At 41.9% G+C, this 12,989-nt stretch overlaps 1 protein-coding gene across 4 annotated transcripts in view; it reads right to left on the bottom strand.

Moving 5' to 3' along the window:
* The window catches only part of aff4 (ALF transcription elongation factor 4), a 103,499-nt gene that overhangs the window by 89,436 nt on the left and 1,074 nt on the right, over window positions 1-12,989 (bottom strand). The window lies entirely within an intron of this gene.

The following is a 12,989-nucleotide window of genomic DNA, read 5'->3' as shown; positions in this document are numbered from 1 at the left end:
CTAAAGGTATGAAATGGTGGTACTGTTTATATGCTGAAGACCTCTTAAGTCTTACTTCAAGGCATGACTCCAAGTCTCTGTTGCTCACCACTTTCACTACCCTCAAATTCTGACCTCAGTATTCAAAAGCTCTTCTAAATTTTCACTACATGTTCATGAACAGCAAATTATTTTTCACAGCATACAATGAATACTGCTCCAACTGCACAAAGAAGCTTGATAGCATTCATGACAAAGCTCACTTGACTGAAATGCCAGTAACCTTTAACTTTCATTCTCTTCATCAATGCGCTGTGACAGCACTGTGTACCATCTACAAGATACAGAAACTCAGCAGGGCTCTTTTGAGAGCACCTTTCAAACCAGTGATCTCCAACAACTAGTACAAAGAGGGTAGAATCTTGGAAAACTACTGTCTGCAAGTTACCCTTCAAGTCACACACCACTCTGATGGAACTATATCACCATTTCTCTAATTTCACTGGGTCAATATCTTCAAACTAGCTCTGTAATAACATTGCTAATGTTTAATTCAGATAAATGTGAGGTGCTGCATTTTGGGAAAGCAAATCTGGAGGATTTGAGCTAAAGGGAGAGGCTGAACAGGCTGGGGCTGTTTTCCCTGGAGCGTCAGAGGCTGAGGGGTGACCTTATAGAGGTTTACAAAATTCTGAGGGGCATGGATAGGATAAATAGACAAAGTCTTTTCTCTGGGATGGGGGATTCCATAACTAGAGGGCATAGGTTTGTGGTGAGAGGGGAAAGATATAAAGAGACCGAAGGGACAACTGTTTCACGCAGAAGGTGGTTTGTGTATGGAATGAGCTGCCAGAGGAAGTGGTGGAGGCTGGTACAATTGCAACATTTAAAAGGCATTTGGATGGGTATATGAATAGGAAGGGTTTGGAGGGATATGGGGTGGGACTAGATTGGGTTGGGATATCTGGTCGGCGTGGACGGGTTGGACCGAAGGATCTGTTTCCATGCTGTACATCTCTATGACTCTATGTCACTAAACTCCAGGACTTCAAGTCAAGACTTCAGCTCAGTGGCAATTCAGCGGCTAGCATTGCTGCCTCTAAGCACCAAGGACATGGTTTGATTCCAGTTCCGGGAAACTGTCTAAGTGGCATTTCTTCTCAAAGTCCAAAACATGCAAATTAGGTGGATTGGCCATGCTAAATTGCTCCAGTGTTCAGGGGTGTATCTGCTAGGATCAGTTGTGATAAATGCAGGGTGATGGGGATGGGACTGGGGTTTCTGGTTCTGAATGGGATGCGCTTTGGAGAGTTAGTGCAGACTTGATGTGCTGAATGGTTTCTTTCCACACTGCAGACTCTATGATTCTATGGCAATTTGTAAATGGGCAATAAATGCTGGCCAAGCCAGTACCACACTGATCACATGAACAAGGGCCAACCAGCAGTTTGTATTTTTCAAATACCTGTAGAAACTCTATTTTTATATTTCTAATTGGCTTTCTATTTTTCTCCCTCAGTTTGATTAAATTTTAACTTCCTTTGCCAGTCACAGATGGCCTTTCCTTCAAGTTTTCTTTCACACTGCAGCCTATCTTTCCTGATTATTGCAAAATATATTCTTAAATGTCTTCCTCTGCATCTTTATTGATCCCTGAATCTAATCTCCAAGTTCATTTTACCGTTTTTATTTTTCATCTTTACTCCAGGACAGTTTGCGTATATTAATCTTTACTCCATTGAAAGTAAACTTAAGGAGTCATTTACGATAAAGTGTTTTAAAATTAAAAACAAGTTGATGGTTCTCCTCCACTTATCTGTCTAATTTCTTGTGCTGAGTCATCCTTACGAGGAAGAGAAAGAGGGTGGGTGAAAAGCAAGTACAGATCATTCTGTTATAACTCACAATTCATTGAATTGGCTGTTTCTAAAGTGCAAACTTTTAAAACATGTTGGCTGTAGTGTGATTACAGCACCAACAGTTTAAGTGCTGTTTCTAAAGCACGGGGTTCACAAGAATGCAATCATCGCGTTATAGAATAATTGACTGCAAGTAGAAATAGGGAGGTCTACCCCATGAGAAAACTTGTTTTTAAACAAATCTATTGATCTTCAGTTTTAAAATTAAAATAACACAGATGGTGGAAATCAAACAAAAATAGTAAGGGCTACAGAAACTCAGTAGGTCTAGCACCATCTGTAGAGAGAGAAACTGACTTAACATTTCACAATTCCAGTCTGACTCTTTTTCGTGATCTCATTGACTTGATGGGCTGAACGGCCTACTTCTCCTCTTGTCTATGAGATCAACACATTTGTACTATATCAAAGTACTTTCAGGTTAAACATGAACCACAAAACTTCCTAATTACTTGGTACCATGAGTAAACCTCCTACCCCCTAGAACTAAACTTCAAGCTGGAGGAAGCACCATGGGTGTCAAGGCACAAAGTGCACCCCAGTGGGGAACTTCATCGTTCAGTAGTGGGAATGCCTCAGCAGCACAGTACTGACAGAACTGATGATGCCCTCAAGACCATAACTACAAAAAACTGAGTCTGTAACAGTGGTGAAAGAATTAATGAGGAAGAAAAACATACTTGCCGTCACCCTCTGTCCATGACCGTATTGGTAAGAGAACCACTGTATAGCCCATGTGAAAAAAGCTCAGTCATAGAGGTATTCCAACTCTTCCATGCTGACCATATATCCAAAATTAATCTAGTCCCATTTGCCAGCATTTCGTTCCTATCCCTCTAAACCTTTCCTATTCTTATACCTATCCAGATGCCTTTTAAACGTTGTAATCGTATCAGCATCCATCAGTACCCTCTGGCCTGAAAATGTTACCCATTAGGACTCAAATCTTTCCCCCTCACCCTAAACCTATGCCCTCTAGTTCTGGACTCCACCACTCCAGGAAAGACTTTGTCTATTCACCCTATCCATGCTCCTTGTGATTTTATGAACTTGTATAAAGGTCACCCCCTCAGCCTTTGACGCTCCAGGGAAAACAGCCTCAGCCTATTCAGCCTCTCCCTATAGCTGAAACTCTAACACTGGCAACTTTCTTGTAAATATTTTCTGAACCTTTAAGTTTCACAACATCCTTTCTATAGGAGGGAGACAAGAATTGCACACAATGTTCCAAAAGTGGCCTAATCAATGTCCTGTACCGATGCAACATGACCTCCCAATTCCTATACTCTGACCAATAAAACAAAGCATATCAAACACCTTCACTATCCTATCTTTGACTCTAAAAAACTCAACCTGCACTGCAAGGTCCCTTTTTTCAGCAACATTCCCAGGACCTTACCATTCAATTTATAGGTCCTGCCCTGATTTGCCTTCGAAAATATAGCACCTTAGTTATGTAAATTGAGCTCCATCTGCCACTCCTGTGCCCACTGGTCCATCTTATCAAGATCGCACTTACTCCAAGGTAACCTTCTTCATTGTCCACTACATCTCCAATTTTGGTATCATCTGCAAACTTACTAACTATACCTATGTTCACATCCAAATGACAAAACGTAGTGGACCCAGTACTGATCCTTGAGATCACAGGCCTCCAGTCTGAAAAGCAATCCTTCACTGTCTCCCCAATAGGGGAACCTCAAAAATATTGTAAAAGCACTGCAACCATGCTAAATGTGATAGGCTGCAAGTGGATCTAACTGCATCCATTAAACACTGAGCCATCATCAGCAGAAATGCACTTTTACACTCATCAGTTGAGTTACTATGAAGGACCCTCCTTTTCAACCCTTCCCCTCATCCAAGGCATGGGTGAGCATCAGGTTAAAACCATCAGTTGTCTAATGAGTGTACAGCCTTTAGTTCAATAGGACTATGGTAATATTACTTTACCAAAATATCATGGGCCTGCTATATCCACCTCCCTACCATTTCAATCAAGCTAATGAAGTGCAAAGTCATGCCAGGAACGGCACTAGATGGAACTGAAAATTATTTGTCAATGCTACGAAGCAATAACACATGCCAATAGTACAAGCAGCAACCTATAGACAAAGCTAAGCAATTCTACATCCAAGAGATCATATCCTTAGATCTGCAGTCCTGCCAAATCCAGTCATGAAAGGTGGTGGACAATGAAACAACTCTTTGAAGGAGCCATCTCAACAAATATCCACAACTTCAATACGAATGAGCCCAGTATATTAATGTAGAAAGATAACATATGCAGCAATCTGCAGCCAATAGTGCCAAGTGGATGATCCACCTCAGTCTTCTCAAGAGGCCCCCTGTATTACAGACACCAGTGTTCAGACAACTCAATTCATGCCATACCAGAAACAAGGAGGGTCTGGAAACTGCAAAAGGCCATGTGCTCCAGAACGAGCTGCATACAACTAAAATATTGATATTTACCAGATGTAGAAAATTGCTCAGTTGCATTCTGTACATGAAAAGCAGAATACATTCAATCTGGTCAATTAAAGTCCAATATGTCTACTCTCAATCATCAAATTAATGCAAAACTTATAAGGGGTATCTGCTCATTAGAGAAATATACAAGATAAGAACAGGAGTACACTATTCAATCTCTCAAGCCTGTTTTGCCATTCATACCCTAATCCCACTTTTCCCCTCTTCCCTTGATCCCTTTAGCCGGAAAAGCTATATCTACATCCTTCTAGAAAGTAATTAATGTTTCAGACTCAACTACTTTCTGTAGTGAATTCCACAGGCTCACAACTCTCTGGGTGAAGAAATGTATTCTCATTTCAGTCCTAAAAGGTTTACCCCTTAAACTATGACCCCTGGTTCTGAACTCCCCCACCATTGGGAATATTATATAGCTAACCTGTCTAGTCCTGATCAAAATTTATAGCTTTCTGTGAGATATCTCTCCTGTTTCTAAACTCAAGGGACTATAATCCTAACCAATTCAATCGCTTCTCATATCAGTCATTCCAGGAATCAATCTGGTAAAATAAGAGCAGAAATTACTAATGAAGCTGAGCAGTCTGACAGCATCTGCTTTTGAGAGTTAAAGTTGAGACCAGTGATTCCTCAGAATAGAATCAGTTTAGTAAATTTTTGTTGCACTCTTTATAAGAACATCCTTCCTCAGAGAAGATGAAGTCTGTATACTATATTCCCTATGTGGGACTTTGTCAATAGCCTTCTGAAAGTCACGATTTGTCAAACACTATTTCCCTCTGCAAATCCATGCTGACTGTGCCTGATTCTGTTTGCTAGGTGTAAAAAGCCTTGATAATTGACTCTAACATCTTTACCACTACCAACATCACATTCACTGGTCTACATTTCTGTTTTCTCCCTACCTCCCTTTTTAAATAGTGGGATAATATCAGTTGCCCTCCACTCTGTAGTAACTGGTCCAAGAGTCTAAAGAATCTTGAAAGATGACCAATATATTCACTGATGTCCCTGAAAAGGTTGGTTAGAAAATAGCTACCCCTACATAGAAGCCACTCACTTCCTGACCTCATTACAACCTTTGCTCAAACATGGACAAGAAGAGCTAAACTGAGACACGAGGCAAGAATGACCACTCGACCTCAAGGATGCATTTGACTGAGAACGGCATTGAGGAGCTTTAGCAAAACTAGAGTTGATGGGAATCAGGAGGAAAACTCTCTATTGGTTTGAGCCATACAGAGCAAAGGAAGATAGCTGCTGTTATCAGAGGTGAGCTCTGAGACCTCTGTGCAGGACCTCCTCAGGGTAGTGTCTGTGCCTGATTTATTAATGACCCGTTCCCCACTTCACAAAGTGAGAAGTGAAGGTATTCACTAATGTCATACAGCAGTTCAGTCATATGCACAATGCTTCAAACTGAGAAGCAGTCCATATCTAAATGTACTAACACCTAGATGATGTCCAGCTCAAGATAACAAGTAAAGGTCATACCATACAAGTGTCAGGCAATGACCACCATCACTTATTGGAAGTGAACACAGGAGGTATAATTAGTAAGTTTGCAGATGACATCAAAATTGGAGATGCAGTGGACAGCAAAGGTTACCTCAGAGTACAACAGGATCTTGATCAGATGGGTTAATGGGCTGAGGAGTGGCAGTTGGAGTTTAATTTAGATAAATGTAAGGTGCTACATTTTGAAAAAGCAAATCAGAAAAGGACCTATACGCTTAATGCTAATATCCTGAGGAGTGTTGCTGAAGAGGGATCTTGGAGTGCAGGTTGTTAGTTCCCTTAACGTAGAGTAACAGGTAGATAGGATATAGTGAAGGTGGTGTTTGATATGCTTTCCTTTATTGGTCAGAGCATGGAGTATAGGAGTTGAGCTGTAAAGGACATTGGTTAGGCCACTTTTAGAATATTGTGAGCAATTCTGCTCTCCTTCCTATCAGAAGGATGTTGTGAAACTTGAAAGGGTTCAGAAAAGATTTACAAGGATGTTGGAGGATTTGAGCTATAGATTCTCGATTAGAGTGGTGGTGGAAAAGCACAGCAGTTCAGGCAGCATCCGAGGAGCAGGAAAACTGACGTTTTGGGCAAAAGCTATTCATCAGGATTTGAGCTATAGGAGAGGCCGCAAAGGCTGGGGCTGTTTTCCCTGGAGTATCGGGGGTTGAGGGGTGACCTTAGAGAGGTTCATAAAATCATGAGGGGCACGGATAGAATAAATGGATCAGGTATTTTTTCCGGGGGGGGGAAAGGAAGAGGAGTCTAGAACTAGAGGGCATAGGTTTAGGGTGAGAGGGGAAAGATAGAAAAGGGACACATTTTTCACGGAGAGGGTAGTGCATGTATGGAATGAGCTGCCAGAGGAGTGGAGGAGGTTGGTACAATTACAGCATTTAAAAGACATCTAGATGGTATATGAATAGGAAGGGTTTATGAGGGATATGGGCCACGTGCTGGCATATGGGACTAAATTAGGTTAGGAGATCTGGTTGGCATGGATGAGTTGGACTGACGGGTCTGCTTCCGTGCTGTACATCTCTATGACTCTATAACCACTGCCCAATGATATTACCATTAGGAGTCACATCCCGAGGGTTACCATTAGCCAAAATTGAACTGGACTAGCCATGTAAATACCACGACTATAGGACAAGGTCACAGGCCAAGCCCTTCAGCAAGAATTTCACCTAACTGCCCAAAACCTATCCACCATCTACAAGGTGGAAGTCGGGAATGTGACCAATGCTGTCTGGAGGAGTACAGCTCCAACAAAATGCAAGATGCTTGACACAATCTAGGTCAAAGCAGCTCACTTGATTGGCAATAACCTCAGCCACAAATATTTACTCCCTTCAACATTAGTGCACAGTAGGAGCAGTGTGTAACATCAATGCAGAAATTCACCAAGGCACCTTAGAACTTCTAAACCTAAAACCACTATCGTCGAGATGGACAAGGGCAGCAAATACATGGTAATACCACCATCTCGAGTTTCACTTCCAGTCCATTCACAATCTTCATTTGAAAATATAGTTGCCATTTATTCACTATTGTTAGGTTAAAATTCTGGAACCTCCTCCCCACACCACTGTGGGTGCAACCAATACCAAATTTACTGCAACCGTTCAAGTAGGTAGCTCACTACTACCTTAGAGGACAATCAGAGATGGGCAATGATTGTCAACCCATCCAATGATGTTCTCGTTTTCTTTGAGAAGAAAAAGAATCTGGAGCTGACAAAATTGAGGAGGGCAGTTCAGGCAGCATCTGAGGAGCAATAAAATCAACGTTTCAGGCAAAAGCCCTTCATCAGGATGTCGATTTTACTGCTCCTCGAATGCTGCACTTTTCCAACATACTCTAATCTAGACTCTGGTTTCCAGCATCTGCAGTCATTGTTTTTACCTATAAAACTGAGAAGAATAGACTTGTTTTAGGTGAAGATGTCATGGGTTGTGTGGATGACATTAAGATCAGACATCATTTAATCAAGTGATGAAATGGCTCAAGGGTCTGAATGGTCACAAAAGAGGGAGTGCTACTCTGTCAGTGTGCTCTTTCTGAAGTTACATTGAGGCTTAATTTATCCTCTCTGATGGACATAAAACTCCATGGCACTATGAGGGAAATATAAATTGCCTCACTATCCAAGCAATAGTTATCCTTCAACCAGCAGTGCCAAAATAGACTCTGCAATTCTCATTGCCATTTTTCTACCTTGCCGGTTCAAAGTGGTTGATATGGTCTCCATAGTACTGACTACCAAAAGTGCTTCACTGATTCTAGAGTGCTCTGGATTATCAAGTGCTCTGAATGGATTGACATAAATGCAAGTTATTTTTACTGCCGTGATTGAAAATAAAATCAATGAAAGCCAAGGAAAATAGTATTCCCCAATCTTTTCATTTGCAAGGACTAGCATTCAACTCATTCCAAACTACATCTAACTGGGACTACAGAGGTCTCTCCAAAAGTATTCTGTAAGGTCCCAGCAAGATGTCTATGTTTGGTCTGCGTGATGTATAATTTAAAAAGTGAGACCATACTGCAATTGGTAGGTAAGTAAATGTAATTAGTTTAATGAATCATAACTTGCCAGAATCCTCAAAATAGATTACAAAATTTATATTTTCCTGTAATCAGCTTCTGAAACATTGTTATCGGGGCTTTTATCTCCTTTTGAAATTTTCAGAGACCAGAAAGCTATAAACTCTTCAATGTTGCAGCATCATGAATATAGATGCAAAGTGTTTTTTGGAGACAAAATGCCAAAAAAAAAACCAATTCAATAAACTTAAGTGAAAACTGAATTTGGGGCACCTGCTGCTCAGAAGGGAAGGGGGAAGAGGAGCAGAGCTGTAGGCATTGGGAACTCGATGGTTAGGGGGACAGATAGGAGGTTCTGTGGAGACGAGAGAGACTCTCAGTTGGTGAGTTGCCTCCTGGGTGCCAGGGTCTGTGATGTCTCTGATCGTGTTTTGGGATCCTTTGGGGGGAGGGAGAGCAGCTCCAAGTCGTGGGCCACATTGGCACCAATGACATAGGTTGGAAGAGAGATGGGGCCTTGAGGCAGAAATTCAGGGAGCTAGGATGGAAGCTTAGAACGAGGACAAACGTGCTAGTGAGGTGAGGAATAGGGAGAGAAAGGAGTTGAACACGTGGCTACAGGGATAGTGCAGGAGAGAGGGTTTTGGATAATAGGAGCTCTTTCTGGGGTAGGTGGGACCTCTACAAGCAGGATGGTCTTCATCTAAACCAGAGGGGTACCAATATCCTGGGTGGGAAAATTCACTAAAGCTATTAAGGTGGATTTAAACTAATACAGCAGGGGGATGGGAACAGGTACAGAAGAGGATGAGAGTAGGGAGTTCCCAAATCAAGTATCTGACACTGGCAAGCGAGAACCTGGTTTGAAGTGTGTGTACTTCAACGCAAGAAGCATTCGAAATAAAGTGGGTGAACTGGCAGTGTGAGTTGGTGCCTGGGACTTCGATGTTGTGGCCATTACGGAGACATGGATGGAGCAGGGACAGGAATAGCTGTTGCAGGTTCCGGGATTCAGATGTTTCAGTTAGAACAGAGAAGATGGTAAAAGAGGGGGAGGTGTGGCATTGTTGATCAGGGACAATAGTACAGTTGTAGAAAGGATATTTGGGGGCTCATTAACTGAGGTGGTATGGGCTGAGGTTATAAACAGGAAAGGAGAAATCACCATGCTGGGAGTTTTCTATACGCCTCCGAATAGTCCCAGAGATGTAGAGGAAAGGATAGCAAAGATGATTCTTGATAGGAGTCAGAGGCGCAGGGTAGTTGTCATGGGGGATTTCAACTATCCAAATATTGACTGGGATCACTACAGTATGAGTACTATAGATGGGTCAGTTTTTGTCCAGTGCGTGCAGAAGGGCTTCCTGGCACAGTATGTACACAGGCCTACAAGGGGCGAAGCCACTTTAAATTTAGTACTGGGTAACAAGCCTGGCCAGGTGTTAGAGTTGCAAGTAGGTGAGCACTTTGGAGACAGCGATCACAATTCTGTCAGGTTTACTTTAGTGATGGAAAGGGATAGGTGTACTCCACCGAGCAAGAGTTACACCTGGGGGAAGGGAAATTACGATGCAATTAGGAAAGATTTAGGAAGCGTAGAATGGGGAAGGAAACTGCAAGGGATGAGCACATTAAAAACGTGGAGCTTATTCAAGGAAAAGCTCCTGTGTGTCCTAGATAAGTATGTACCTGTCAGGCAGGGAGGAAGATACAGAATGCGTGAGCAGTGGTTTACTAAGGAAGTGGAATCCCTGGTCAAGAAGGCGGCGGCGGTTTATGTTAGGACAAAATGTGAAAACTCAGGGTGCTTGAGGGTTACAACGAAGTCAGGAAAGACCTAAAAAGAGAACTCAGAAGAGCCAGGAGGGGACATGAGAAGTTGTTGGCGGACAGGATCAGGGTTAACCCTAAGGCTGTCCATAGGTATGTCAGGAATAAAAGAATGACGAGAGTTAAATTAGGGTCAATCACTGATAATAGTGGGAAGTTGTGTGTGGAGTCAGAGGAGATAGGGGAGGCACTAAAATATTTTTCGACCATGTTCACTATAGAAAATGAAAATGTTGGCGAGGAAGATACAGAGATACATGCATCTAGACTAGAAGAGATTGAGGTTCACAAGGAAAAGGTATTAGAAATACTGCAGCGTGTGAAAATAGACAAGTCCCCTGGGCTGGATGGGATCTATCCTAGGATCCTCTGGGAAGCAAGGGAAGAGATTGCCGAGCCTTTGGCATTGATCTTCAAATCATCGTCTACAGAAACAGTGCCTGAGGACTGGAGGATAGCAAATGTGGTTCCCTTGTTCAAAAAAGGGTAGTAGAGACAACCCTGGTAATTACAGACAGTGAGTCTCACTTCAGTTGTTGGTGAAGTGTTGGAAAAGGTTATGAGAGATAGGATTTATAATCATCTAGAAAAGAATAATCTGATCAGGGACAGTCAGCACGGTTTTGTGAAGGGTAGGTCGTGCCTAACGAATCTTATTGAGTTTTTTGACAAAGTGACCAAACAGGTAGATGAGAGTACACCAGTTGATGTGGTGCATATGGATTTCAGCAAGGCGTTCGATAAAGTTCCCCACAGTTGGCTATTATACAAAATGCGGAGGATTGGGATTGTGGGAGACATAGCAGTTTGGATCAGTAATTGGCTTGCTGAAAGAAAACAGAGGGTTGTCGTTGATGGAACATGTTCATCTTGGTGTCCATTTACTAGCGGCGTACCGCAAGGGTCGGTGTTGGGTCCACTGCTGTTCGTCATTTTTATAAATGACCTGGATGAGGGCTTAGAAGGGTGGGTTAGTAAATTTGCGGATGACACTAAGGTCGGTGGAGTTGTGGATAGTGACAAAGGAGGTAGTAGGTTGCAGAGAGACATAGATAGTATGCAGAGCTGGGCTGAGAGGTGGCAAATGGAGTTTAATGTGGACAAGTGTGAGGTGATACACTTTGGCCGGAGTAATTGGAATGCAAGGTACTGGGCTAACGGTAGGATTCTTGGGAGTGCAGATGAGCAGAGTGATCTCGGTGTCCATGTACAAAGATCCCTCAAAGTTGCCACCCAGATTGACAGGGTTGTTAAGAAGGCATAGAATGTTTTGGCCTTTATTTATAGAGGGATTGAGTTTCGGAACCAAGAGGTTATGCTGCAGCTGTACAAAGCTCTGGTACGGCCACACTTGGAGTATTGTGTACAGTTCTGGTTACCACATTATAAGGAGGATGTAGAAGCTTTGGAAAGGGTGCAGAGGAGATTTACTGGGATGCTGCCTGGTATGGAAGGAATGTTATACGAGGAAAGGCTGAGGGCCTTGAGGCTGTTCTCGTTAGAGAGAAGGAGGTTGAGAGGTGACTTAATAGAGACATACAAGACAAAGAGGGTTAGATAGGGTGGACAGGGAGAGCCTTTTTCCAAGTATGGGGATGACAAACACAAGGGGACACAATTGTAAAGTGAGGGGAAATAGGTATAAGACAGATGTCAGAGGTATTTCTTTACTCAGAGTAGTAAGGGTATGGAATGCTTTGCCTGCATCGATAGTAGATTTGCCAAGTTTAAGTGCATTTAAGTCGTCATTGGACAGGCAAATGGACGTACATGGAATAGTGTAGGTGGGATGGGCTTCAGATTAGTATGACAGGGTGGCACAACATCGAGGGCCGAAGGACCTGTACTGCACTGTAATGTTCTATGTTCTAAAAGTGTAACTTGTGCATTGGTTCTCAGAATTCATCCCAGACTTTCACTACCAAACCAGAGAGCAGGCATTTTTTTGTTTTACTATTCAGTGACTTTCAGTGAACAGAATAACTTGAAATAAATCAACAAGTAATGAATCCAAAGTCAAAGTTGCCAAATAATGTTATAATGCTGTGATTCTATTAATTGCACAAACAGCTACGCTTCCAAAGTCAAACAAGAGAAAAAAGCACATGATGCAAATCTGATCCATACATGGAACAGACCATTTTAAACAAGTTCATATTCGACATGTTAAGACAGTTTAGCTTAAGAACAAATTCAACAGTTAAATGCAAGGAAATGAGCTAATCCTAAAAAAAAGTTATTTGGAACAATTCCATAGTTTGTTAATCCTGCCCTCAAGGGTCTTTTTGCTCCTGTGTCCTTTATTCTGCTTTCCAATTTTGTGTGCATCACTACAGACTAGCTCACTACCATTGTGATATCACAAAAACAGCTTCACTACCACATTGCACTCAAAACTGCATATCAGTGACAAATTTATTTAGAAATCAAACCGTCCATTAAGTTTAGTGCAATCAATTTGAAGATGGGCAAAAACAGTCAAACCATCAATATAATATTCCTTTGGCAAATACAAGTAACTATTTTTAAATGATAGATTCAAATACACATTACAAATCTAAGTTAAAATCAGGCATAATTAAAATTTTGCAAATAGGTCAGATTACACAAACTTGCTGGTCTAAGGCAACAATAGATATTGGCGTTAGCCAACACTTGATGCAACTCAGGCAAATAGCCCCCAATAGCTTGTCTTGACAAAACATTCATAAA

Source organism: Chiloscyllium plagiosum, unplaced genomic scaffold, assembly GCF_037043375.1.
Source record: "Chiloscyllium plagiosum isolate Xiang-an unplaced genomic scaffold, Cpla_swu_hap1 HiC_scaffold_16, whole genome shotgun sequence".
Classification (NCBI taxonomy): Eukaryota; Metazoa; Chordata; class Chondrichthyes; order Orectolobiformes; family Hemiscylliidae; genus Chiloscyllium; species Chiloscyllium plagiosum.
Note: the sequence above shows the minus strand (reverse complement) of the source record. Positions and strands in the feature narration are given on the sequence as shown.